This window comes from Camellia sinensis, unplaced genomic scaffold (genome assembly GCF_055761805.1).
Source record: "Camellia sinensis isolate YWXY unplaced genomic scaffold, ASM5576180v1 Unanchor1, whole genome shotgun sequence".
NCBI classification, from domain to species: Eukaryota; Viridiplantae; Streptophyta; class Magnoliopsida; order Ericales; family Theaceae; genus Camellia; species Camellia sinensis.
In genome coordinates, this window is record NW_028128987.1 from 27,848,130 (window position 1) to 27,874,836 (window position 26,707).

The 26,707-nt window shown below is 37.7% G+C and overlaps 1 pseudogene across 1 annotated transcript; it reads left to right on the forward strand.

Moving 5' to 3' along the window:
* Window positions 1-18,353: 18,353 nt before the first annotated feature.
* On the forward strand, window positions 18,354-21,490 carry LOC114313381 (E3 ubiquitin-protein ligase SIRP1-like; annotated as a pseudogene). The gene is made up of 2 exons (XR_014357530.1): window positions 18,354-18,696; window positions 19,837-21,490. The product of XR_014357530.1 is annotated as an E3 ubiquitin-protein ligase SIRP1-like (transcript).
* Window positions 21,491-26,707: the final 5,217 nt, after the last annotated feature.

The following is a 26,707-nucleotide window of genomic DNA, read 5'->3' on the forward strand; positions in this document are numbered from 1 at the left end:
CATCAGAACTGGCGAATAATCTCTCACTAGAATGGAAGTAGAAGACTGAGCCTGACTGGGCGCAGGTGAAGTAAAAGGTGACTGTTGGACTGGTGAGTTATGTCTAACCCTTTTCCGTCTCGTAACCAGTGGGAGCGAAGCAAACACTGGCTATCCCTTAACAAGATCCCCGGATCTGTAAAGTCTCTTTCCACGAGTCCAGAGTGCTTGGGGGGTAACAGAATCGTCCGAAACAATTGTGAAAAACTACCTTGCAAAGATAAATAAAGAAAAAGAAAGCAAAAATCAGAAACCGCACAGCACCTTAGCTTAGATGTGAACAAGACACAGTTGTAATCATAAGCCATAGAACTACACTCAACACTGATTTCTGTCCCCAAAAACTAATACCCAAACTTGCAACTGATACATACATTCTTGTAGAGTTTCACTCTAAAAGCACATACTAGTTTAAGTGAGAGCGAAAACACCCCTATGATAGGGTAAGGTTACCTTGTCCTAGTTTCGTCAGAAACTAGGGTTTCATTATGCATAACAAGTGGTTTCACAAAATCCTGCATTTGGGTAAGCAACCTGTCCTAGTTTGGAACAGTCTCTATGGTTTCCGATATGCAACTAGGCCGATTGGTCAAAAAAGGGTACCTTAGCAAGACTATCTAATATACCTCTCACACCTAACACCGGGAAGTAAAAGGAGGATCAAACGGTATAGCGGTAGTCCAGATCCAAGGGTTGTGTTCCCATCACGGTAGAGCCTGCAACCGATCAGCTTTTTGGCAAGCTTTTCGAAGCAAGCCACCGGCAAACCGTTCAGGAATAGCATAAGGCAAACATTGTGATTTAGGAGCACCAATACAAATGCAAATGCCAAGAAACACATAAGTGTAGATAAAATGTTATATCATGAGTTTGAGTCAGGTTCTCTAAATGTCCCCAACAGAGTCGCTAGAAATTGTGGAATATCCAAAAAGTCCAAATTCGGTAAATCTTTTGGAAAATCGATTTTGGGATCAAAATGCCAAAATTGGATTGTTTTGCCAGATACAGAGTCACCACCTAAATATTTTATTTTGGAAAAATTTAGAAAACCCATGACTCGTGCCAAAGGCCACGTGTCTATCATCACCAAAGGTGCCTCGGCTCGGGAACTTAGGCACGAAAGGGGAAGGTCATGAATTGAGCACCCCGCTCGCCCGATTAAAGATCGGCCTCTACTAATCATGATATGATTTTTGTGTAGCTCTTATTCTGGTTATTAGGCTACCTTTACTATGTGATGCACACAAGCAAGTATAGACTAGTTTGCTCAAGTTGGAACAATTCAATTTCATGTTTGTTTTGTGAAAAAGGGTTTGAATTTTTCACCTCAAGTGGCCTTAAAGTTTGCGAATTTGCCACCAAACATAGTGGGCTTAAAACTGATTTGCCACTTAATAAAGTGGACTTTAAAACGTACATTCATTAAATCGTCCCAATTCAAGCAATAAGCCTTCATCCACAAGTATTCAAACAATTTAACAAATAAACATTTAGCCTTATGACAAGCATCCTAGTCATGGCAATCACTCACACTTATGCAAGTATGCTAAAGCATTAAAAACTCACCATGTAATCCAAGCTAAGAAAGCATGAGTTAGAAAAATATGCATGATTCCTAACTATACAAGATGCCTAATGCAACACATGCAATAATGCAATTACTAGGCTCAACTACTAATATGGCATATGAATTAATTTAAGACATGAGGTCTAAGCACGTATTCAAAGAATTATTGAAATGACAATGCAGTTTGAATGATGCGCCAAGCCTCGGTGCATGCAAGACAAAATGAATGGATATAAGCATAAAGTATGCTAATTGAAACATGTCCCTAATCTAACCATCAAAAGTGGATAAATAAAAGGGAGAAAGACGTGGGTTTGGAAGACATAGACATTATTACATTACGCTCTCACGAATGAGAGTCCGAATGAATAAAGCAAAACTAACTAGCAACTAATTAGGGCTAAGCTAATTAAGCTAATTATTGCAAACTAAGTAAAATAAATAGCTAAACTAATTAACTAATTATTACAACACTTTTAACTAACTAGTAAGCTAACTAATTAAGGTACAACACAAATGTAAGCAAACTAAGTAATTAAAGTCTATAACTACACTGCCACTACTCCGCCTCGAGAAATGGAAGATGCACATGCTCGGATACCACCCGAAAAGACCTCTATTTTGCTCTCAAAAGCCTCTGTTTGAAGAATTGAACACTTCTTGAATCATTCTGCGCCACCTTACCAACATTCTGCTGAGGTTTCCATCAGTCGCCAGTTGGCCACTGGTAAAGACTACCGGCCATCTATGGTTCACTGTCAGCCATGGATAGTGGCCTGCCGACCACTGATGCACTGTTTCATCTGTTGCAATAGAGGACAAACAGAGCAAAAATGAAGGCATTCTTATAGATTGTTTACACAACTCACCCTTCATTTTCATGAACAAATCCAAGGAAATGTGAACTTAAGCCACAAACCACCAATTCAAGCAATTTCATTGCATGATGGCTTGTGATTCAAAAGGTGCAAGATCAATAAATGCAAAATGAGATACAAACCTCCTCCCTTTCTTGAAAGATCAAGGGAAGAAGTTGACCTTGGAGATTTGGATCATTTCATCACTAACAAGTATGAAATGGTCCAAGTTCCATGTGTTCAATTAACGTCCGATTGAACACATCAAAAACACAACCAAATTCTTATCTTGGCTCACTTTTAGTTCCAAGTTTTAATTACTCATTTTACTTTACGAACCATTCCTTAATCCAATTAAGTTCAAAAGGTGAGTTAAAGTCCTCTAATGAAAAGAAAATCTCAAGACACAAGTTGCTTTGGGTATAAAAAAAGTATCATACCATTGGTAATGAACCCCCTAAGGGATTAAACCATTAAGTATGAAACCCCAATTTCACACTTAGGCAAACAAGTGACTTGAAACCACTGTCAAAGCAAAATGAAAAGCCAAGAAAGGAGGGAGGTTGCAGAGATGATTAGTGCTGAAATGAAGTATGAAAAGCTCTAAAAACATGCAATCAACTCAAACAAAGGGTGTCTAATGGCCTAAAACACCGAGCTTGTGAAGACCTTTACACTACAACTATCCGAAACAAGACTTAACTGACCCAAACAGCCCAAAACAAAGCTAAAGCAGTCTAAAAAAAAGGCAAAAACATGCTGGAAGATAGCTATAAAAAACTAGAAAATCATGCTAACATATAGAATTAACTAGGCTAGCAAACAAGACACGAGGAGGGAAGGCTAACCCCTCCAATTTAGGACTTCAAAACATATTTTTTGCCATTGAAAATACTCTGAAATTCAGTGGTTAAAGGCCCAAAAAAGGTTGGTTTGAAAGTGGGAAACAAAGGTACAAAAGCCTTAGAAGTAAGGAATAAAGAAAGGTGAGACACCCCCCTAACCTTAAATGGCTTGAAACAACAATTTTAGCCCATTAAAACAGAGATTTTTACAGCTCAAAAATGGCCCAAAAATAGTGGGAAAAGATAGAGAAACAAGTGTATTAAAACAAATTTAAAAGACAAGTATTATACCTCTTGAAATGAAGAGTAATTCTAGGCAACAAACCAAGCAAATACCACCTTCTAGAGCTCAAACCAAGCCCAAGAACACCTCAGCTCAAATATTAGGGGATTTGGTTAAGGGTGTAAAGGCAATAGTGTAGGAATTGTAGGCAAAAGTGTAGGAAACTTGTAAAGAGAAAGAGAGAGAATTGTAGAGAGAGAGGAAAATTTTGAGTCTTAAAGTTTATAACCCCAAAACAGGAGAGAGAGGGTCCCTATATATAGAAAACATGAATTCTATACAAGGAGATCCAGCCCTCCACGTGTGGACAGATGCAAGCATCTGTGCAAACAGTTGGCACAGCTAGCATAAAATATCTGCAGAAAACACTGGTGGCCGGCTGACAATTAGTGATGGCCGACAAGGCATCATTGATGGCCGACAAGGCACATCAACAGCTGGCAGACAAGAAATGACGGCCGGCAGCCTCCAAGGATGGCTAGCAAGCTACCAGAGATTGCAGGCTGGAAAGACCAAGGCATGGTCCAAAAATGAGATAAAATGAATGCAGGGTTTGAAAGGCTCAAATCTGTGGCATTCCGCTGAGGACTTCGAGCGCTCAGCGAGCAAATAGACTTGTCATCGGATGTACCTACAAGAACACCCAAGTCTTGAACGACCGTAAAAAATGGGGTGTCTACAGGAGGATGAAATCTCTCTAGGGAATTTCTAGACTACTAACAACTAACCTTGTAACCCTTGTTATTTACTCGAATATCATGTTTCTTTCCCCTATTGTTGTAATTGCGATTATGTATTAGATTGGGAAAAAGAGACGGTGTGTGTGCGTTTACTGGGCATTCAAAGCTCATAGCGTATCGAAGAAACATACGAGGCTGATGAAGAGCCAGAAACATTTGAAGACTTGTGTATGTTTTAGAGAAAGTTAGAAGCCATTTTGCTTATGAGTCTATTCATGCTTTTATTTTTGGATAGTAATAGTAATGGAACTCATTTTGTAATTTAAGATTTGAAACACTGTAATTATTATTTGCTTTTGTAATCTTATGCCTATCTCCAAGTTACTTATGAGACCTTGTGTTAATACCTCGTAAGAGCTGTCAAAAACATAGCTTGCTAACTAAGGGGGTTGGACTTAGAAGGGAGGCTATATTGACTCCTCCGACTTTCCTAGGATCTTACTTGGCTATTGACTAAAAGACTCTTTAGTGACATTACCTTAACCCTTAAAGTAGAAATTAAGACGTCACAACTTGGTATCAGAGCCTAGGTTCAACCCTTATCCACGTGTTTCAACCTGCGGTTAGCGACTACCTTGCTCCGACTATGTTATATTACTATAACACTACCTATTCTATTAACTAAAAGATATCAAAAATAGAAATTTTCTTGACTTATCTTAAGGATTTTCTTCAAATTTCAGGCATAGTAACATCAACTCATGAGGACGTATTTTTGGATCGGGAAGCAGTTTCAACCCTAAGCAAGGCCTCATATCGCGTAGTAGGGGGTACTATCAGTTCTACGTGTCTTCTATCGATCGTCATACCTTCATCTTGTATTTGACAAAGCAATGGAGTGAGCAAATTACTGCACAGAGGATGAATGTGCAACACAAGACGGTGAAGGACGGCAAACCACAGGTGAGCAAACAGAAGGATTCAGACTATGTGTAATAACCCGACCCTCGCATGTGTTTCTGACATATTTACGTTCCTTATTTTGTGCATTGAAATGCTTAATGAGCAATTTTATGGTTTTATCTGTTGGATAAGAAAGGTATCTATTACAATGGAATCAGTTAGAACAGAAATTGAGAGCCTTAGAGGCTTACTAATCCAAAATTGATCTGATATTTGAAATCAGTATAATTTTTAGGTAATAATAAGCATTTCTGTGAAATTTCAATTTGGGATGATTAAACGATTGATATTTGTCCTCATTCACTTATATATATGTGTCTATAGTTCCTTTGATGTTAGACTTTAACACAAAACAAAACTCTAAACTAAAAACATTCTGAGGGAGAGACAAGAGAAGAGTTCTTTCAGGAAGAAATTGGGAGAATTAAGGAAGTTATAGGAACTTGATTCAAGGTATGTGTAAGCACTTCTATTTAATTCCTTTCTTTGAATGCTAGATAAGTAGTTGAGTTGAGTAATTGTGTTGTATGTCTTGTTGTGAAGTGATTAAGAATTGTGTTGGATCATCTCATAATTTTATGTTCTCCCCTAGCTACCAAACTTGAAGCCATCTCCACCTCCATGGTTACATAAGTGTATGTGGGTGAGTGTGTGTGTGTGATCATGTGAAAAATTGATTTGCACTTTGATGGATATGTGTTGCGATCTCTTTGGACATGAGTTATGTTTTGGAATCTACTTTATAATTAGATCAATATATGTTCCACCTCCTAAAGTACATGATATTTGAATCATGTTTTAGGAATTCAAAGATCTATTTTGGACCTTGATGATGCCACCAAAAAGTTGGGTTTTGAATGAATTTTGGACAGGTTTTTGGCAAAATCGCCGCACGTGCGGGGATCACTGTCACACGTACGGGAAATGGGGCAAATTTGGGCGTTGAACACTGCTCAAAAGGCATGTGCGGGGCATCACTGCCGCACGTGCGGGGAAATTTGCCGCACGTGCGGGCTCACAGCCGCACGTGCAGCCCAAGATGAAAAACATGGAATGCTCCATTTGACCTGTTTGACCCTCTGGGATGGTTGAAATTAGTATTTGAAGTAGTTAAAGTGCTTCTTAATGTACTGGAAGTTAACGATTGAAATGTGAATTTAAGAAGAGTTTGAACTAAATTGTGAGTTCTATGTGTGCAGGGCACACTCCGGGAGGAAGTAGCGTCCCGCCACAACACTGTGAGTAATAGTGCAATGAATATGCATTTATTTACCGTTAATGCTTAACGCTTTTAACGTTCTGTTTTCTGTAAATCACTACATTATGTATATGCAAAGTTGGAAATTAAGGTGAACGTAAAAAGGAAAGAAATTTGTGCACATCTGTTATTCTGGGCCAAAGGCCGTTCTGTTATTCTGGGCCAAGGGCCGTTTTGTTATATCTGGGTCTAAGGCCGTTCTAAAAGTAACACAACATCATCCATATGAACTCTGCAGTCATATACAGGTTGTTATGTATTACCAATGGAGTTATGCATTGAACTGTCTAAGTACTATTATTCATTGAGCGTAGCTTACTTTGTGTTTTGGTTGATGTTGTAGGTAATCAACTGGGAAGTCAGCCCTAACCCTGATACCTGTCTTCCTTTTGTTAACCTTTGAATGACCAGGCACTAGATGAAGCCTCTTATGTTTTGTGAAGTTCTGTTGTCATATTGGCTCGTATTTTGATTTCTTATCTAAGGATGATTGTATATAACTTTCTCATCTTAAATATTTTTGTTACGCCCAATCGTAGGGCTGGGTTTGTATATGTATATGTATATAACTGATGCTCAGGTGCATGTTTGGTATAATATTTATCTGTTATAATGTCCGTGATCCTAGCATGGTAGTAATGGCTCAATGGAGTTTGTTTCCTGTTATGTTTTTTTTTATGCTTCCGTTCAGGCGCTGTATTTTATATGTCAGGTTAAATGTCCGTTTCTGATTAGGTCATGCCCAAACTTTTAGGGGCGGGATTGGGCTGTGACAAGTGGTATCAGAGCACGAGTTGCTATCTCACACACAGATCCATTGAGCCCTAGAATGTCTAGAAAAGATTTAGGCATCATGCTTGATATCTTGGAAGTACATGAAAGATCGATGGCAACGTTAAGCGTACTCTGCTAATGCTAACAAAGTCGAACTATGTCTCTGGTCTGTAATTGATTGTTGTGTAGAGTATGGTGAGAACAAGAGCAGAGGACCCGGAAGATGCCACTTCTGCAAGGTTGGACAGGATGTAAAGAATGATTATGGAAATGGCCGAAACCCTACAGCAACAACAACAACAACAGCCACAACAGCAACCGCCACTACCACCGGTACCTCCACCTGTAGTACACGATGTCCATGCTGAAGATCGAACCATTACCCTTACAAAGGAGTTCAAAAAGATAAAACCGTCGTCATTCAAAGGAGGGATAGAACCAATGAAAGCCGAGGCATGGGTGTTGGGCATAGAAAAATTATTCGAAGTCTTCCCTTGCACCGAAGCCCAAAAAGTTCAATTGGCTACTTTCACTCTTGAGGACGAAGCACGGAGATGGTGGATGCTTACAAGAACTATGCATCCGGGATTAGCATGGGACAGATTCTTGGAGTTGTTTTATGATAAGTATTTTCCCCAAAGTATACGAGACAAAAAGGTGACCGAATTTGAGACTCTTCGACAAGGGAACAAGACCATTGCTGAATATGAAACTCAATTTGCAGAACTAGCACGGTTTGCACCTCACATGGTGGACACGGATTACAAGAAGGCATGCAAATTTGAAAGGGGATTACGGAGTGCTATACTGGACAAGGTCAACATGCTGAAGTTACCCACTTATGTCGATGTGTTGGAGAGGGCTGTCATAGCAAAAGGAAACCTCGCTACTCAGAACCGAATCTCTGAATGGAAAGGGAAGAGGCAGAATACTCAATGGGCAAAGGGCATAATTACTCTGCCAAATAAGAAGCAAAATTCAGGAACTTCCAGCACAACCGCTTCTACTCAAGATTTAGCCCCTGTGTGTTCAGAACGTGGAATCAGGCATCGTGGGGTTTGTCACCGACTGTCTGGAGCATGTTTTCGATATGGCAAAACGGGTCATCTGATAAAGGATTGTTCTCAAGGGAAGCAACAAAATAATAACAAAGCTGTTACAAGTTCAGTAGGGTCTGCACCAAATTCCAACACTAAGTCAGTTGCAAAACCTGGTAACAACAAAGACACTACGAGGCAAGGTAGAGAATTTGCACTGGTTCCGGGGGATGTGCAGAATGCTGCGACAGTGGTGTCAAGTACATTTATGGTTCATGGTTATTCTGCTCATGTACTGTTTGATTCTGGCTCTACTCATTCTTTTGTGTCAAAATTATTTGGGCAAAATTTAGATAACTCTGAGGAAAATTTGTCATATGTGTTATGTGTGTCTTCACCTTTGGAGACTCTATGATCTGTGCTTCTGTGTATCTTGCTTGTGAACTCTAATTTGGGGATATCCGGGTATATGCCAATCTGTTACCTCTTGACTTGACCTATTTTGACGTTGTTCTGGGCATGGACTGGTTGAGTGAATATGGTGCAACTATAGACTGTTTGAACAAGCAAATCAGTTTCCACCCTCCGGGACAACTAGAATCTATTTTTCAGGGACAGGAAGTGACTTCACCGCCATGTTTGATTTTGGCATCAAAGGCTTGCAAACTAATTCAGAAAGGGTGTCAGTGGTTCTTATGCAGTGTTTTGGAAGGGCAAGTGATGAATGGAAATATTGATCTGATTTCAGTCGTTCGTGAATTTCCAGATGTTTTTCCGGAAGAATTGCCGGGGCAGTTAATAGACCGTGAAATTGAGTTTACAATTGAAGTGGCGCCAGGAACTCAACCTATTTCGAAGACTCCGTATAGGATGTCACCAGTTGAAATGAAAGAATTAAAGGTTCAATTACAGGATTTGCTTGATAAAGGCTTCATCCGTCCGAGTGTATCTTCTTGGGGTGAGCCAGTTCTGTTTGTGAAAAAGAAGGATGGAACACTTCGGGTATGTATTGACTATAGGGAACTCAACAAAGTGACAATAAAAAACAAGTACCCCTTACCTCAGATCGATGATTTATTTGACCAGTTACAAGGGGCACAGGTCTTTTCAAAAATTGATTTACGATCTGGATACCACCAATTGAAAGTTAAAGCTGAAGATGTGGAGAAGATAGCTTTTTGAACCCGATACGGTCATTATGAATTTCTAGTCATGCCCTTTGGAGTTACTAACGCACCGGCAGCATTTATGGATCTAATGAATCGTGTCTTTAAGCCTTATTTGGACGAGTTTGTGGTAGTTTTCATTGATGATATCCTGATATACTCAAAGAGTGCAGAGGCTCATGAGAATCATCTTCGTATAATCCTTCAAATACTCCGAGAAAAGAAGCTGTATGCAAAGTTAAAGAAATGTGAATTATGGCTACATGAGGTAACATTTCTGGGGCATGTAATAACAAAAGACGGAGTCTCTGTTAACCCACACAAAATTGAGGCGATCGTGAATTGGCCAACTCTTACCAATGTGACTGAAGTACAGAGTTTTATGCGATTAGCCGGTTATTACAGGAGGTTTGTTCAAGATTATTCCTAAATCGCTGTGCCGCTTACACAATTAACTCGAAAAGGAGTTGCATTTGAATGGTCAGAAGAACGGGAAGTTGCTTTCCAGGAGTTGAAAACAAAGTTGACCACAGCACCAGTTCTGGCCTTACCATCCGGTACCGAAGGGTTTGTAATCTACAGTGATGCTTCACATAAAGGGCTTGGTTGTGTACTTATGCAAAATGGAAGAGTTATCGCTTATGCCTCTCGACAGTTGAAACCCCATGAAAGGAATTATCCCACTACGATCTTGAGCTAGCAGCAGTAGTTTTTGCTTTGAAGATATGGCGGCATTATCTGTATGGCACTTCTTGTGAAGTTTCTCAAGTACCTTTTTACTCAGAAAGAGTTGAATATGCGGCAACGGTGCTGGTTAGAGCTAATTAAAGATTATGATTTACAGATTCATTACCATCCTGGTAAAGCCAACACAGTTGCAGTTGCGCTTAGTTAGAAGAATGTGGGGAACTTGACAAATCTCTTTACAGAACAAAAGGAGTTATAGAGTGAATTGGATAAAATGACGATAGAACCTATGGTGCATGGATAGGAGGCTATGATGGCAACAGTGATGGCTCAACCAACCTTACTTAAAGAGATCAAGCTACATCAAATAGAGGATGAAACCCTACGAAAAGACTGTGATGAATTGGACACAAAACCAAAACTGGGGTTCAGTTTAGTGGATTCGGTGCTCAAATTTCAAAACAGAATATGTATCCCTAATGTGTTGGGACTTAAACAGAAACTAATGGAGGAAGTACATGCCTCGAGATTTTCAATGCATCCGGGAAGCACCAAAATGTACCGAGATTTGAAACAAAATTTTTGGCGGCCAGGGATGAAAAAGGAGATCGCAGAGTTCATTTCTAAATGTCTACAATGCCAACAAGTAAAGGCAGAACATCAAAGACCAGTAGGACTGTTGCAACTAGGGGTGAGCATGGTCCGGATTGGACCGGATTGGGATAAAACTAGGACCAATCCATTATCTACGGTTCCTAAAAAATTGGAACCAATCCAATCCGTTTAAATCATGGAACCAATCCGAACCAATCCATTTAAATACGGATTGGATCGGTTTAGGACCACGGATTCACATAATTAAATAACAAAAATATATTTATAACACTTTAATTTTATAAAAATATAAATATAGCGCTATATTAGTTCCACAATAGCAACATATTTTTCTATAATAGGGACATACTGTTCTAAAATTTAAACAACTATAAGAAAATTTGGTTTCACTATAAGTATTTAAACCATTACAAATTAAAACTAAAAACCAACAAACAAGAGTAATAAAAGAAAATATTATACGGTTTTAGGTTTGAGTTTAGATTTTATATAGAATTAAGAGAAGATACTATGAGGAAGGATGCATAATAAAAATATAGACTATTTGTATACGGTTCGGATCAGTTCCAATCCGGAACCGTGGGGTTCAATCCGGAACCAATCCTTAGATTACGGATTTTTAATTCTTCAATCCGGAACCGAACCGTAGATTCAAAAAACCAATCCAAACCTATCGGATTGGACTGGACTGGATCGGATTATAGATTTCACGAATCACTTGCTCAGCCCTAGTTGCAACCCCTACCAATCCCAGAATGGAAGCGGGAACATTTGACCATGGATTTTGTTGTAGGGTTACCACGGACTCCTCGGGGTATGAATTCTATATGGGTGATTGTAGACCGATTAACTAAGTCTGCTCACTTCCTACCAATGAAGACTCAATATAATGCAGATAAACTCGTAGTACTTTATGTGAATGAAATTGTCAGGCTTCATGGTGTTCCGGTCTCAATTGTGTCGGATAGGGATCCAAAGTTTATTTCAAGATTCTGGCAAAGTCTACAAGGAGCTATGGGTACAGGACTCAAGTTCAACACAGCTTTTCACCCTCAGACCGATGGTCAATCCGAGAGAACGATACAAACTCTGGAAGATATGCTCCGAATATGTGTGTTAGATTTTTAGAAAAGTTGGGAAACCCATCTACCGTTGGTAGAGTTTGCATACAATAATAGTTACCATTCGAGTATTGAGATGGCACCTTATGAAGCTCTATATGGAAGACCGTGTCGTTCCCCCGTATGTTGGGCCAAAGTTAGAGATAGATCATTGCTAGGGCCTGAAATTGTGCAGTTGACAACTGAAAAGGTTCAAATTATTCGGGAAAGACTAAAAACTGCTCAAAGTAGGCAGAAAAGTTATGCGGATAACCGACGAATGGATTTGGGATTTGAAATAGATAGTCATGTGTTTGTGAAGGTCACCCCGATAAAAGGACATCCAAGGTTCGGAAAAAAGGGGTAAGTTAACACCCCGGTATATTGGACCTTTCCAAATTTTGGAAAGAGTGGGCCCGGTAGCTTACCGAGTTGCCCTTCCGCCAAATATGAGTTAAGTCCATAACATGTTCCATGTTTCTATGCTTCGAGGATACCTACCGGACTAGTCACATGTGATAGATTATCACCAAATTGTGCTAGATGACAAGTTAGCTTATGAAGAGAAACCAATTCGAATTCTGGACCGACAAGTGAAGCAATTACAAAACCGAGAGATTCTAATGGTAAAAGTCGAATGGCAAGAACATTACGGAACCGAAGCAACTTGGGAAAAAGAGAAGGATATGTGACACCAATATCCGCATCTGTTTCCGTCCAGAGGTAAAACAAGTTTGAGGGACCAAACTTATTTAAGGGGGGGAGAGTGTAACAACCCAACCCTCGCATGTGTTTCTGACATGCTTACGTTCCTTATTTTGTGCATTGAAATGATTAATGAGCAATTTTATGGTTTTATCTGTTGGATAAGAAAGGTATCTGTTACAAGGGAATCAGTTAGAACAAAAATTGAGAGCCTTAGAGGCTTACTAATCCGAAATTGATCTGATATTTGAAATCAATATAATCTTTAGGTAATAATAAGCATTTCTGTGAAATTTCAATTTGGGATGATTAAACGATTGATATTTGTCCTCATTCACTTATATATATATGTCTATAGTTCTTTTGATGTTAGACTTTAACACAAAACAAAACTCTAAACTAAAAACATCCTGAGGGAGAGACAAGAGAAGAGTTCTTTCGGGAAGAAATTGGGAGAATTAAGGAAGTTATAGGAACTTGATTCAAGGTATGTGTAAGCACTTCTATTTAATTCCTTTCTTTGAATGCTAGATGAGTAGTTGAGTTGAGTAATTGTGTTGTATGTCTTGTTGTGAAGTGATTAAGAATTGTGTTGGATCATCTCATAATTTTATGTTCACCCCTAGCTACCAAACTTGAAGCCATCTCCACCTCCATGGTTACATAAGTGTATGTGGGTGAGTGTGTGTGTGTGATCATGTGAAGAATTGATTTGCACTTTGATGGATATGTGTTGTGATCTCTTTGGACATGAGTTATGATTTGGAATCTAGTTTATAATTAGATCAATATATGTTCCACCTCCTAAAGTACATGATATTTGAACCATGTTTTAGGAATTTAAAGATCTATTTTGGACCTTGATGATGCCACCAAAAAGTTGGATTTTGAATGAATTTCAGACAGGTTTTTGGCAAAATCGCCGCACGTACGGAGATCACTGTCCCACGTGCGGGAAATGGGGAAAATTTAGCCGTTGAACATTGCTTAAAAGGCACATGTGGGGAAATTTGCCGCACGTGCGGGCTCACAGCCGCACGTGCAGCCCAAGATGAAAAACATGGAATGCTCCATTTGACCTGTTTGACCCTCTGGGATGGTTGAAATTAGTATTTGAAGTAGTTAAAGTGCTTCTTAATGTACTGGAAGTTAACGATTGAAATGTGAATTTAAGAAGAGTTTGAACTAAATTGTGAGTTCTATGTGTGCAGGGCACACTCCGGGAGGAAGTAGCGTCCCGCCACAACACTGTGAGTAATAGTGCAATGAATATGCATTTATTTACCGTTAATGCTTAAGGCTTTTAACGTTCTGTTTTTTGTAAATCACTACATTATGTATGTGCAAGGCTGGAAATTAATGTGAACGTAAAACGGAAAGAAATTTGTGCACATCTGTTATTCTGGACCAAGGGCCGTTCTGTTATTCTGGGCCAAGGGCCGTTCTGTTATATCTGGGCCTAAGGTCGTTCTGAAAGTAACACAGCATCATCCATATGAACTCTGCAGTCACATACGGGTTGTTATGTATTACCAATGGAGTTATGCATTGAACTGTCTAAGTACTATTATTAATTGAGCGTAGCTCACTCTGTGTTTTGGTTGATGCTGTAGGTAATTAACCGGGAAGTCAGCCCTAACCCCGATACGCGTCTTCCTTTTGTCAACCTTTGAATGACCAGGCACTAGACGAAGCCTCTTATGTTTTGTGAAGTTCTATTGTCATATTGGCTCATATTTTGATTTCTTATCTAAGGATGATTGTATATAACTTTCTCATCTCAAATATTTTTGTTACGCCCAATCGTAGGGCTGGGTTTGTATATGTATATGTATATAACCGATGCTCAGGTGCATGTTTGGTATAATATTTATCTGTTATAATCCTGGCGTGGTAGTAATGGCTCAATGGAGTTTGTTTCCTGTTATGTTTTTTTTTGTGCTTCCGTTCGGGCCCCGTATTTTATATGTCAGGTTAAATGTCCGTTTCTGATTAGGTCATGCCCAAACTTTTAGAGGCAGGATTGGGCTGCGACACTATGTCATCCAGATAGTGTTCAGGCTTCCAATCGGGCAAATCCTACCAAAAATTTTTAAAAAATAAGCCTTGGTTCAAATGGCCAACCAAGATGAACAGAGATCCAAAAGTAATAAATTAGAGGGCAAAATGTGTCTACTATGATGACGTAGGCCACAAAACAGAGGACTGCTTCTTATTCAAACGTTACTTGGACGAGATGGCAACAACTAGATGTTGAAACAACTCCATAGGAGATCATCATCGAGGTGGGCAGAATGCCCAGCAATGAGGAAATGAGGGGACAACAAAACACCCAAGGGGCATAATCAATGTGATATATAAGGAGTTACACATCCAAAACGGAGAGTACAAGCTATAGGAGAGATACAGAAAGCAACGCATCTCGGAGAGGTCTACAGACCAAAACACACCCTAGGGTACAAAAGGCCAAGGGTTGAATCCCCCAACAAGGATCCAATTATTTCATTCCCAGAGGAGGACCTAGTGGGGCTAGTTCAACCATACTTAGAAGCTTTCATTATTCAGTTGGACCTAGATGGCTTTAGGGTTCAGAGAATACTAGTGTATGAAGGAAGTGTAGCTGAGATCATGTACTAGTGGCTTTGGGGTTTAGAAGATTCAATCACTTACCCATCAAGGTATTATTTGCATACATATTCATACCTTATTGGAAAAGGTTTTGTCCAAAAAGAGTTTTAAAAGATTTCCAAAAACCTACCCTAAATTGGATTTGTGTTGCAGTTGGATTGGAAAAGATTTTTCACAAAAGGAGTTTTAAAAGGAATACAAAAACCTTTCTTGAATTGGTTTTAGAAACTATTTTATATCTATATAAAATCCTCCATAATTTGTTTTATGGTATCCCAAATATTTTACACATAGATCTCGAGAATAATTCTGAGCTTTAATTTTCATATTTATGAGAGAATATTACTAAGATAGTTTTATAAAAACCCTCAAAACCTCTACATGTCTTTTTACAAAGCCGTTCGTTGAACAGAGATCGAAGTTGAAGCTTTGTGGAATCTTGAAGATAAAGAAGACTGACTGAGTCATGCTGTGCTCGTGGAGTTACTACAAAACATTGTGTTAGGTAAACCTAAGTGAAGGTTGTTAGTCCTCTTAACTTTGTATTTATATTCTTCGATCTTAGTAGATTGTATTGAGTGTTGGGACTGTGATTTTTCACCCTTTTCGAGTTTGCCACATAAAATATGGTATTCATGTGTTGATTTGTTTTTTCATGCTTTAATCTGTTTAATCAACTAAACTGAACCAGAAAAATTTAATTTTTAATTAGATAGCCTATTCACCCCCTTTCTAGACACATAATATTTGAACTTCGTAATTTCATTACCAATATCCCAAGTATGGTCTGCACATCATCCAAAGTGATAGTCGTCTCACTATCTGGCATGTTGAAGATGTTTGGATGCCACCTTTCTACAAAGGTGGATACAACCACCCTATTGTCATAGTTGTATGGGCAATCAACAAGGACACCAAGCCCAAACTATTGAACTAAATGTCTTGACTTATGATTTTGGGTTGTGGGCAAGATCCATTTTCATTCACCAATCTTAGAGGCATGATTCAAACATTTAAGAGGTTCTCGTTCGTGCATTTTACATAAAACATGTATACAATTTCAAAAGTGACATATCACTCGTAAAATGTAAATAATTAAATAAATATCTCTTTCTACCAAAATAGTGGTAGCAAGACAATTTCAAAAACTAATCAATAACGAAAGATCTTGGGGGCACTCGAAACTGGTCCTATATTCTGATCTAGTACACCAACATCATCAAGTTCAATGTTTGAATCATCCTCTACACTAAGGTCCACATTAAGGTTTTGATTAGTAGACGTATCAATGTCCAACACCTTAGGTATTGTTTGCCTACCACGTCTTCTATTAGACACCATTGGTAGAACATGTGAGGAACCGCCAACTTCCATTCCTGCATAACAATAAAAATAAAAAATGGATGAAACATTTTGAATATAGATAGGTTACTTGTAATTCCATAAAATAAGATAAAAATTTAATCTAGAAATGTTCGGCCAGACAAACTAACAGTGTTCAGCAATAAGGAGTCAAACAAGCCCAATTGCTTCGATGATAGGGAGTTAGACAAGCCTAATTGGTTCAGCAATATAGAGCTAGACAAACTTAATTTGTTCGGCATTATAGTATTGGACACATCAAATTGGTTCGACGAACTAATGTTGAACCGTGCGTAAAAAATTGTTGAAGCAAAATGTATAGAACACTTAAAAGAAATGACAAAAATCAAAATGAAACCTCAAATGGTAATCACCAAAATACAATGATTAACTATTTTTTTTAAAACATATTAAACAATGATTATAAATACCAAAAAAATTGCAATAAGCACCAACAACAAAAAAAAAAAAGAAAAATTATTTAGGATGTTTGATGTGTGAGTTGAGTACAAAACTTGCAAATTTGGCAAGCAAAGCATATCTAGGCCCATTTATCATAGGCCCAAACCAAACTAGGCCCATTGAACTGTCGAGGAATGAAACGCCGAGCGGCATGTTCGCCGATCAAATGATGTGCCAAGTAAGTGATATTGATAGAATGGGCAAACAACTATGTTGAGTACCAAAGTGGGCCTAGGTTGTCCCTTTCCGAAGGTGTAGTTAGAACTTGGGTCTTCACATTCAAATGATGATGACAAACAGGTCAAATTACATAGGAAATATCTACATCATCTACACCAAAGGACTACATAAAGAATGTAGACACAGAGAAAAATGTATGCACTATCATTGAACTAAACTCCATCTAAAAAAAAAGGCACTCATTCACTCTCATACGAAGTCTGACTTAACTGTTAGAGTGCTAATCCTGTCACCTCCAACTGAAGTGTTTCCTGTTTTAGGTATTGGAGCGAGGATCAAACAAAGACCTGTTTGGGACGAAGGAATATTGAAAAATCACTCCTCACATTTGCTAAATAAACATGATAGTCAGATGACTAGTGTACTCATTGAAGTGTAGTTGTTGGTGTGTTTGTAGATGGTGTGATGGCTGGTGTCGTCGTCAGTGTATGCTCGACATCGGTTTATGCTCGTCTATGTTGGGAGTATTGCTTTTTGAACAAAAGAAAAAAAAAATTGTGTCATGAGAAACCAATTAAGTGATTTGTGAAGGGTGCAATTTATGATTAGTTTTGATATTAGGAAGGGTCTAACAAGAAGTAATTAAAAAATTTCTTTAAAGATGTATAATAAGCTAAAAGTATCATGTAAATATAATTACCCAACATATACTGGTTTGATTTTTTGATTTGTGGTTTGCTTATTTAGGTGTTGTTTAGGATGCAAGGTTGGAAATAAATTAGTCAATAAAGATAAAACAGAGTATTTCACATTTAATTTATAATTATTTTTTTTTATAACCATCAAATTAATTATAAAAAAAAAAAAAACTATCATTGTCCCAAACATAAATTTTTTTAACCAAGTTAAAATAATAAATAATCAAAAAGTCATGTTAAAAAAATTCATTCTAAACAAAAACTTATTAATTTTTTAATTTTTACAAAATAATAATAATAATAATAATAATAATAATAATAATGTTGTGACAGCTTATAAACTACTTATTAAACTTGTGCCCAAATCAATTGATTGTGATGTTTTTGGAAGGATGATTGATTTGTGAAAAAAATGAGAAATTAGAAGAACGCCTTTTGAGGAGGCATAGGTTGATTTTTCGAGATTCTAAATCAAGGGTGACTACTGACCCTCCCTCCTCCGCCACATCCTCCACCTCCAGTCCCCTCACAGGGAAAGACACCCAAAAAGGAAAAAGAAAAGGAAAAAGAAAAGGAAAGAAAAGAAAAGAAAAATCACACCCAGCGAGTTTGTTTGATACTATTTTATTTATTTTTATTATTTTTTATATTTCTATTATTCATAAAGACTACAATAATCTCAATGTTACTTTTTCTTCCTCTCCTCTCTTCCAGTATTCTCCGATTTTATTAAGCGTATATAGATATAATGGACAAGGAGAAATTCTTCAGAGATTTCATGTGAAGAGAGGTAAAAATTTCTGACCTCTCTGTTTTACTTTTTCTCCCTCTCCTCTCTGTTTTATTATTTTTTATTTTTTATTTATTTGGATGCAGCCTGCTGCGTTTTTTTTCAAATGAGTTTAACAATTATTAAAAATATATATATATAGAAATCATTTCATCATCATTATTACGAGCAAAACATTTATATATATATATATATATGTGTGAATTGATAAATATGAGTTAGATTTGTCTAACAAAATTCATTGTCATTAATTAGTAAGGGGTGGGGTTGGGGATGTGGTTGTTGTAAGTTACCTTCTGGAGTCTTGTGCTGTTTTGTAATCTCTCCTGTTTGTGTGATTATTATTATTATTATTTATTACTCCCCAGCCTTCCATTCCCCTCCATCACACCTACCATTCCTATATTCATCCTCCTCCTCCTCCTCCTCCTCCTCCTGCAGTTGGGTCAATGAATAATAATAATAATAATAACAGATCTGTTTTGTTTCAAATCATTTTTTTTTTCTGCGTAGGATCTGTTTTTGTGTGTGTCTGTCTCTCTCTCTCTCTGACATTATTTGGTAGAGGGGTTCTGAGAATGATCGGTCTCCTTGTTAGTGCGAGTTATTATTATTAAATATATTCCAATCTCATCTATTTATATGATATGATTTGATTTAAGGTAAGGTAAGGTAAGAGCCTCCTCACCCAACTTCAATTTTTTGGTTATTTGTTTGTTTGCTTGATTGATTGCTTTTCCGATTCCATTTACACTCCACTCCTGTTCTGCCGGTTCCAATAATTTCCACCATTTCACGTTTACTAATGATTTTTCCATTTTGTGCTAAGGTTGATTTGTGTTTTCCAGCTTTCTTCCCCATATATTTTGCTTCTTTTTTTCTGGGTAGGAATAGGCAGAGGACAAAAATACATTCGTTTAGGAGATTTTGTTAAATTTGTTGAGTTTTGTTCTTCAGCCAAATAATTGCATACTTTCTATTTTCCTTTTTCTTTTTCTTTTTTTCTTTTGTTTTTGGTTGGGTGAATTGTGTTCGGCGATGATGGTGGTGGAATGGAGTGGGCATTTCTTTGAATAATTTTGTATGTGTTGAGTATTGTGGTTTGATTAATAATAATATCGTTTGGTGTTGGTGTGACAGATAGACAGACTGTGAACAAAGAGGGAGGGAGGGAGGAATTATTAAAACAGATATATATATATATATATACAGAATATGGACGAAACGGCAGCAGCAGCAGCACGAGGAGGAGCAAGGTATTGGTGTCACATGTGCTCCCAAATGGTGAACCCAGTCATGGAAGCAGAGATGATGATGATCAAGTGTCCCTTGTGTCATAGTGGGTTCGTTGAGGAAATGGACTCCCCCCCTGTAGACCACCACCACCCATTCCCCAATGACTACTACTACTTTGGAGGTGGAAGTGGAGGTAGAGAAACTCGAATTGGAACTGAATCTGAATCCGAATCCGACCATGCCCTCTCCCTCTGGGCCCCAATTTTGCTTGGCATGATGAGCAATCACCGTGGCCGCAGAAGATTCAGAAGAAGAAGACTAGAATTTGAAGATGAATATTATGAAGGAGATGAGAGCGGCAACAACAACAACAATAGCAGCAGCAGCAGCCAGCAGGAGGGAGAGAGTGAATTAGATCGGGAACTAGAATCCATCATTCGCAGGAGGAGGAGGAGCTCAGCCACCATTCTCCAACTTCTTCATGGTATTCGAGCTGGGATGCTTTCTGAATCAGACAACTCTGAAAGTGAGAATAGGGACAGAAATACGGATAGGAATACTAATGAAATTACAGACAGAGAAGGTGTGATTCTGATCAATCCCTTCAATCAGACTATCATTGTTCAGCAGGGTAATGGTGGTGGTGGTGGTGGTAGTGGTTCTTCTTATGATTATTCATCAAACAATTCCCGAAACCACCAGAATCACAACCCAAACCCCATTGGCTCTTTGGGGGATTATTTCATAGGTCCTGGTTTGGACTTACTGCTGCAGCATTTGGCCGAGAATGATCCAAACAGATATGGAACCCCACCAGCCCAGAAAGAAGCAGTAGATGCAATGCCTACTGTGAAAATTGAGGAGAATATGCACTGTTGTGTCTGTTTGGAAGACTTTGAGATTGGGACAGAAGCCAAGGAGATGCCTTGTAAGCATAAGTTCCATAGTGGTTGTATTCTGCCTTGGCTGGAGCTTCATAGTTCCTGTCCGGTTTGCAGGTATCAGTTGCCTTCAGATGAATCAAAGTTTGATTCTGATGGGTCTAGGAATAATAATAATAATGGTGGGGAGAGTTACAATGGCAATGGCAGCTTTGGTGAAGAAGAGGGGGGAGAGGGATGATGATGACAATGATGATGGTAGAAATGGAAATGGGAGACAGTTTTCATTGCCTCTTCCTTGGCCTCTCAGTAGTTTGTTTACCTCATCCTCAAGGAATGGGAATGGGAATTCCAATTTCTCCTCAGCAACATCGTCTTCAATGTCAGCATCATCAACAAATGCAGCCAGAAATGCTTCTAATATGGATGATGAGAATTGAGTATGTTACTACTACTACTGCTAGTATAATCACTGAAGTAGTAATACATACTTGGCAGCAGCTTCTTGTGCTCTCTATGTTGCCTGGATGTTCCTTTGCCTTGCTTGTTTAATTATGTATGTACATACTCCTTAGTGTTTTCCTTGCTATATCATATTCTTGTGTAGGAAGAGAGGAGAAAAAAAAAAAAACACAATTTGTTGTACTTTTTGATCTATTGCATGTGTCTTCAATATATAGATCTTCTGTTTTTCTATAAACATTTTCATCTTGGGCGGACTGGATTAGATTGGATTAATATTTCCATAACTAATAGTCTTAGGATTACGAATCTCCTTAGATTGCGTATCTTATTCTATGTTTGGATTGAGTTAGGATTATAAGGAGGGATTAACAAAATATTATCCAATCCGATGTTTGTGCAAGGGGATTGAAATTTATGGAACATGACATGACATGGGACATCCAATATATTAGCCATAATATCTTTATTATGGTCATTTGATAAGTTAGTCCAGATTTTGACTTTGTCTCCCAATTTATATCATACCCCCAATGTGGGATTGAATAGTCCGTCATATGTAGGATACCACATCCGAATGGATTGTTACTTTGTACTTCAATTTTTTAACTAAACATCTGATTAATAATTTTATTAGACTATTAGTCCAATCTCAAGAACATATCCACCAAACAAACATGGCCTTAGACGAATACATTGTTAAAAATCGCACAAGATAAGCAAGACAAGCTATGGCGAAAAACAAGATAAACAAAATAAGCTTTGGCTGGCTAGTCACGAGTGACCTATGCTTTCATCATTGGGAGTTTTTTTTGGAAAGCCCCCCTCCCTCCCTTAAGAACAAAAAACTTTGATCTGCCCAAGTGTAATCTTTGATCGGCCTTAAGAACTAAAAACGAGGTGTCTACAACATCATCTCATACATATGCATCACTTCTTACCTACACTAATCTAACATATCCTGTCAGGGATGATCATTTTCTCTCACGTCGCTCCTCTCTTGCATCTTCCACTCCGCCCCATTGAGAAAGATGGACGGGGACGGATTTTGCTTGTTCCGCCCCGTTTCACCTGACCGCATCCCAATTATATTTATTAAATATATTTATATGTGTATAATGTATATAATTTTATTTCTTTCACTATAATAAAATTAAAATACTAAAATATTATATTTGATATTAATTTTTACACATTTATTTGTTATTTTATATTTTATAATTCTCATTAAATATAAATTATTATCCATAATATACTATATTTTCTATAATTTTTATTAATATTTTCATTCTTCAATATACAAAATCAACTTGTCTCCCGCCTTGCACCAGCCACCGCTACCCCTGATTTTTCCCACCCCCAATAAGTTATGAGGCAAGGGTGGATTCAAACCTGAATCGTGATCATCCCTACACCTCACTCCACTCTCTCTCACACTCTAGCACACACCTTACTTTTTTAATTAATAAAAAATAAAAATTATCTTTATAATTTTAAATTTATTTTATTTTGATAAAATATTTAATATTTAACATATTTAATAAAAATTTAAATTAGCAACTCAAAATATATAAAAACTTACATAATTAAAATGATTTTATGATTTAAGTTAATATAAATAATAAAATTCTCTAAATTGACCAAAGAAACAACATCAACAACTTCTACATTAAAAACAAAGGAAGCTTCGTCAGAGGAAATCGAAAGTACCGGGGGATCGAATCCCTCTCCATTCGCGACTCACTAGTCTAGCTCCATGGCACTAAAATGTTGAAATCACAGTCCCCAAAGAAGTAAACAACCAATGGTCCATTCCATTGTGGGATTAGTAGTGGTGAACAATATAGATATTCAGTAATGACTACTGTCATGACCCAAAACCCGCCCCTATGGATTAGAGTTTAGCCGGCCAGTAATCACGAGATTACCTGCGGCCTCAGTCAAAAATCGAGTCATATTTAATAATAGGGGGACAAATTGCGAAAATAAAATTTACAAAGATTGTCCATTGAGCTGTGCATACATGGCTTAACCAAACATTCTCATAATCATTAATAACTCACACCATATGAACATTCATATTATATATATGTAATACATATATTTAGGATCATTCGGTAGTCAACATTAACAAAACCAAGGTTGTACAGAATTGGTCATACGTGACCTCAAAAGATCAAAAAGCAAGTAAAACAAAAATAAGGCCTCTTGCGTGAGGCGACCTTGGTTGACCTCTCAAAACTTGGCTTCTCATTGCTCACTGGGGTGGAGGCTGGACATCCCGCTGCTCACCTACATACATATAAATAAAAGGTGAGCTAATGCCCAGTGAATAATACCAAAGCAAAGGAGTTCATGAACAAAGTTCTTATAATCATAATTCATTATTACGTTTGAGAAGGCAAAACCACCTCAGGTCCTTTCTATCATTTCTCAAACACAAAACGACCTCGGGCCCATATAGTATACAAAACGACCTTGGGTCCATCATGGGCAAAACGACCTTAAGTCCAATGCTTACAAAATAACCTTAGGTCCAATACTCACAAAACGACCTTAGGTCCAATGCTTATAGAACGACCTTAGGTCCAGTACTCATAGAACAACCTTAGGTCCAATGCTTACAGAACGACCGTAGGTCCAATGCTTACAAAACGACCTTAGGTCCAATTCATATATACATTTATTGTATGCACACATTTAAATCTATGATCATGTCCATTCTTGTGTCCAAAACGACCTTAGGTCCATATCTTTTCCTTATCCTAAAGGGCCTTCGGCCCATTTAATAATCATACAGAACGGCGTTTGGCCCAATTCACATCCTCATTGAATATACTGAACCGCCTTAGGCCCATTTCATACTCATACATTAATAGTTTTGTATATCTCATTCCGAATTGAGTGATTAAAACGCTCGTTCATAATATCACTTTAAGGGTTTAGGACCTTACTACATAGGCATCATTTAGAAAATAATGCGTATACAAAAATATCTTTGCTAAGATATTACTCACTGTGTTCTGGTGCTTGATTTGCCCTTGTACTTGACCGTACATAATTCACAACACATTGGGTCATAATGCCATTCAATCCGTTCTTTAGTTACTTAACATTCTTAGGCTTCTTTCGTGTCCTTTAATTCATTTACAATGTTTAATGCACGCCTAAGAGTGCTTAGAAATGAAAGAGAATGGAAAACAAAGCATAAAGCAACTTTTCAAAATTTCTGAAACAGGGCTCTCCGCTCGAGCGCAGCTTTGGTCGTTCGAGCGAACTGCAAAGCTCTGTAAGAGTACTAGTTGCACGAATTTTACGCTCGAGCGAGACTTTTGACGCTCGAGCGGGAAGTCTTGCAGAATAGGGTTCGCTCGAGCGCAAGTTTTGCCGCTCGAGCTACCGTGCAATTCATTGTAAAACTTCTGGGAGATTGATTTTCACGCTCGAGCAGACAGATCGAATTCTGAGTTTTCCAGAATTCTATTTGAAACTCAAAACACAAATCCAAAGGTCCAATTTGAGTATAACTCACTCAATTATGCAAGAATATTCCCAAAAACATATATTTGAAGAGAACCTTCAACCACAGTTCAAAATTCTATGGGTTTAACAAATTTCAAACCATAAACTTTATATATACATAATGCATTTTTGTATCTTGCATGGACAAGCTTCAAGGCTTGAAATTAAGCTTCAACATATGGAGATTCTTACATGCATGTGTCAAACAACCTTCAATACAACATGATTAACATGCTTCATAGTCAAACATGCAAATTTGTGGCTAATCCTTACATGGCTGTACATATTAACTTCAAATTCATTTCAATCAACTCAATTCTTGTTCTTAATTACATATCTTGCTTGAATTCACTTAGTTATAGATTTCAGCTCATGATTTTGAGTTCAATTACTCACCTAAGAGCTTCAACCCTTGAAATTTTGGCTAATTCTTGAGTCTAGCTTCCAAATGCTTCAATCTTGAACTCAATTCTCCAACAATTTGGTCCATCTCTCTCTAAATCAAGTGTTTTCCCTCTCTAAAGTGTAGAACTCAACCAAGAGGTGAGAAGATGAGCTCAAAATGTGAATTAGGCCCTTAATTAGTATATATATAGGCTTCACTAATCATATTTGCTAATTAAGGCTTAGGCCTAATCAAATGAACATAATTAAATCAGATTAATCTAATTATTTTGATCCAAATCAATTTTTAATTAAATTTTACCGTAAGCTTTAAAAATCATGCTAAACGCAAAAACACAGTCAATTTCAGTTTTTGTTGCCTCTACGGCCTTCAATTTAAATTTTATAACAGAAAGTCAAACAAATTTTCCTACGGTAAATAGATAGAAATTCACAAACACATATAATCATATAATTAGCAAAATCATATCAAGCTCATAATTATAAGCATAATTAAGATTAATTAGCATAATCCAGAGTTGGGTTGTCACATTCTTCCCCCTTTTAGGAAGTTTAGTCCCCCAAACTTATGTTACCTTCCGTTGGAAACAAATATGGGTAGTGTTGTCGTTTTTCTTCTTCTTTCTCCCACGTGGCATCTTTACCATAATGTTCTTTCCATTCCACTTTCACCATTGGAATGGATTTGTTCCTTAGCTGCTTTACTTGTCAGTTGATGATTCGTTCTAGCCATTCCTCGTACTCCATATTTTCATTAAGTTCTATTCGGTGATAGTTGATCACGTGGAACGGATCTCGAAGATAACATCTTAACATTGATACGTGAAACACATTGTGCATTTGTTCTATTCTCGGTAGTAAAGCAACTCTATAAGCTACTGGACCAAGTCTTTCCAAAATTTGAAATAGCCCAATGTAACGAGGTGATAGTTTACCTTTCTTGCCGAACCTTAATTGGCCTTTCATCGGATTTACACGAATGAACACATGATCACCGACCTCATACTTAAGGGGCCTTCTTCTAACATCTACATAACTCTTTTGTCGGCTCTAAGTTGTCTTAAGCCTTTGTTGAATAACTTTGATTTTATCGATAGACGTCTGCACAAGTTCAGGTCCAAGCAAGACTCTATCCCCAACTTCAGTCTAGCATATTGGAGATCTACATTTTCGGCCATACAAAGCTTCATATGGTGCCATGCCAATGCTAGAGTGGAAACTGTTATTATATGCAAATTCGGCCAATGGTAGATAAGTCTCTCAACTCCCTTAAAAATCCAAAGCACACATTTGAAGCATATCTTCTAGAGTTTGTATAGTCTGTTCTGATTGTCCATCAGTTTGTGAATGGAATGCCATACTAAACCTCAACTCTATTCCTATTGCCGCTTGAAGACTCTTCTAGAATCTAGATACAAATTTCGGATCTCTATCCGACACAATAGACACCGAAACTCCATGTAAACAAACAATTTCATCAACATAAATAGTAGCTAATCAATATG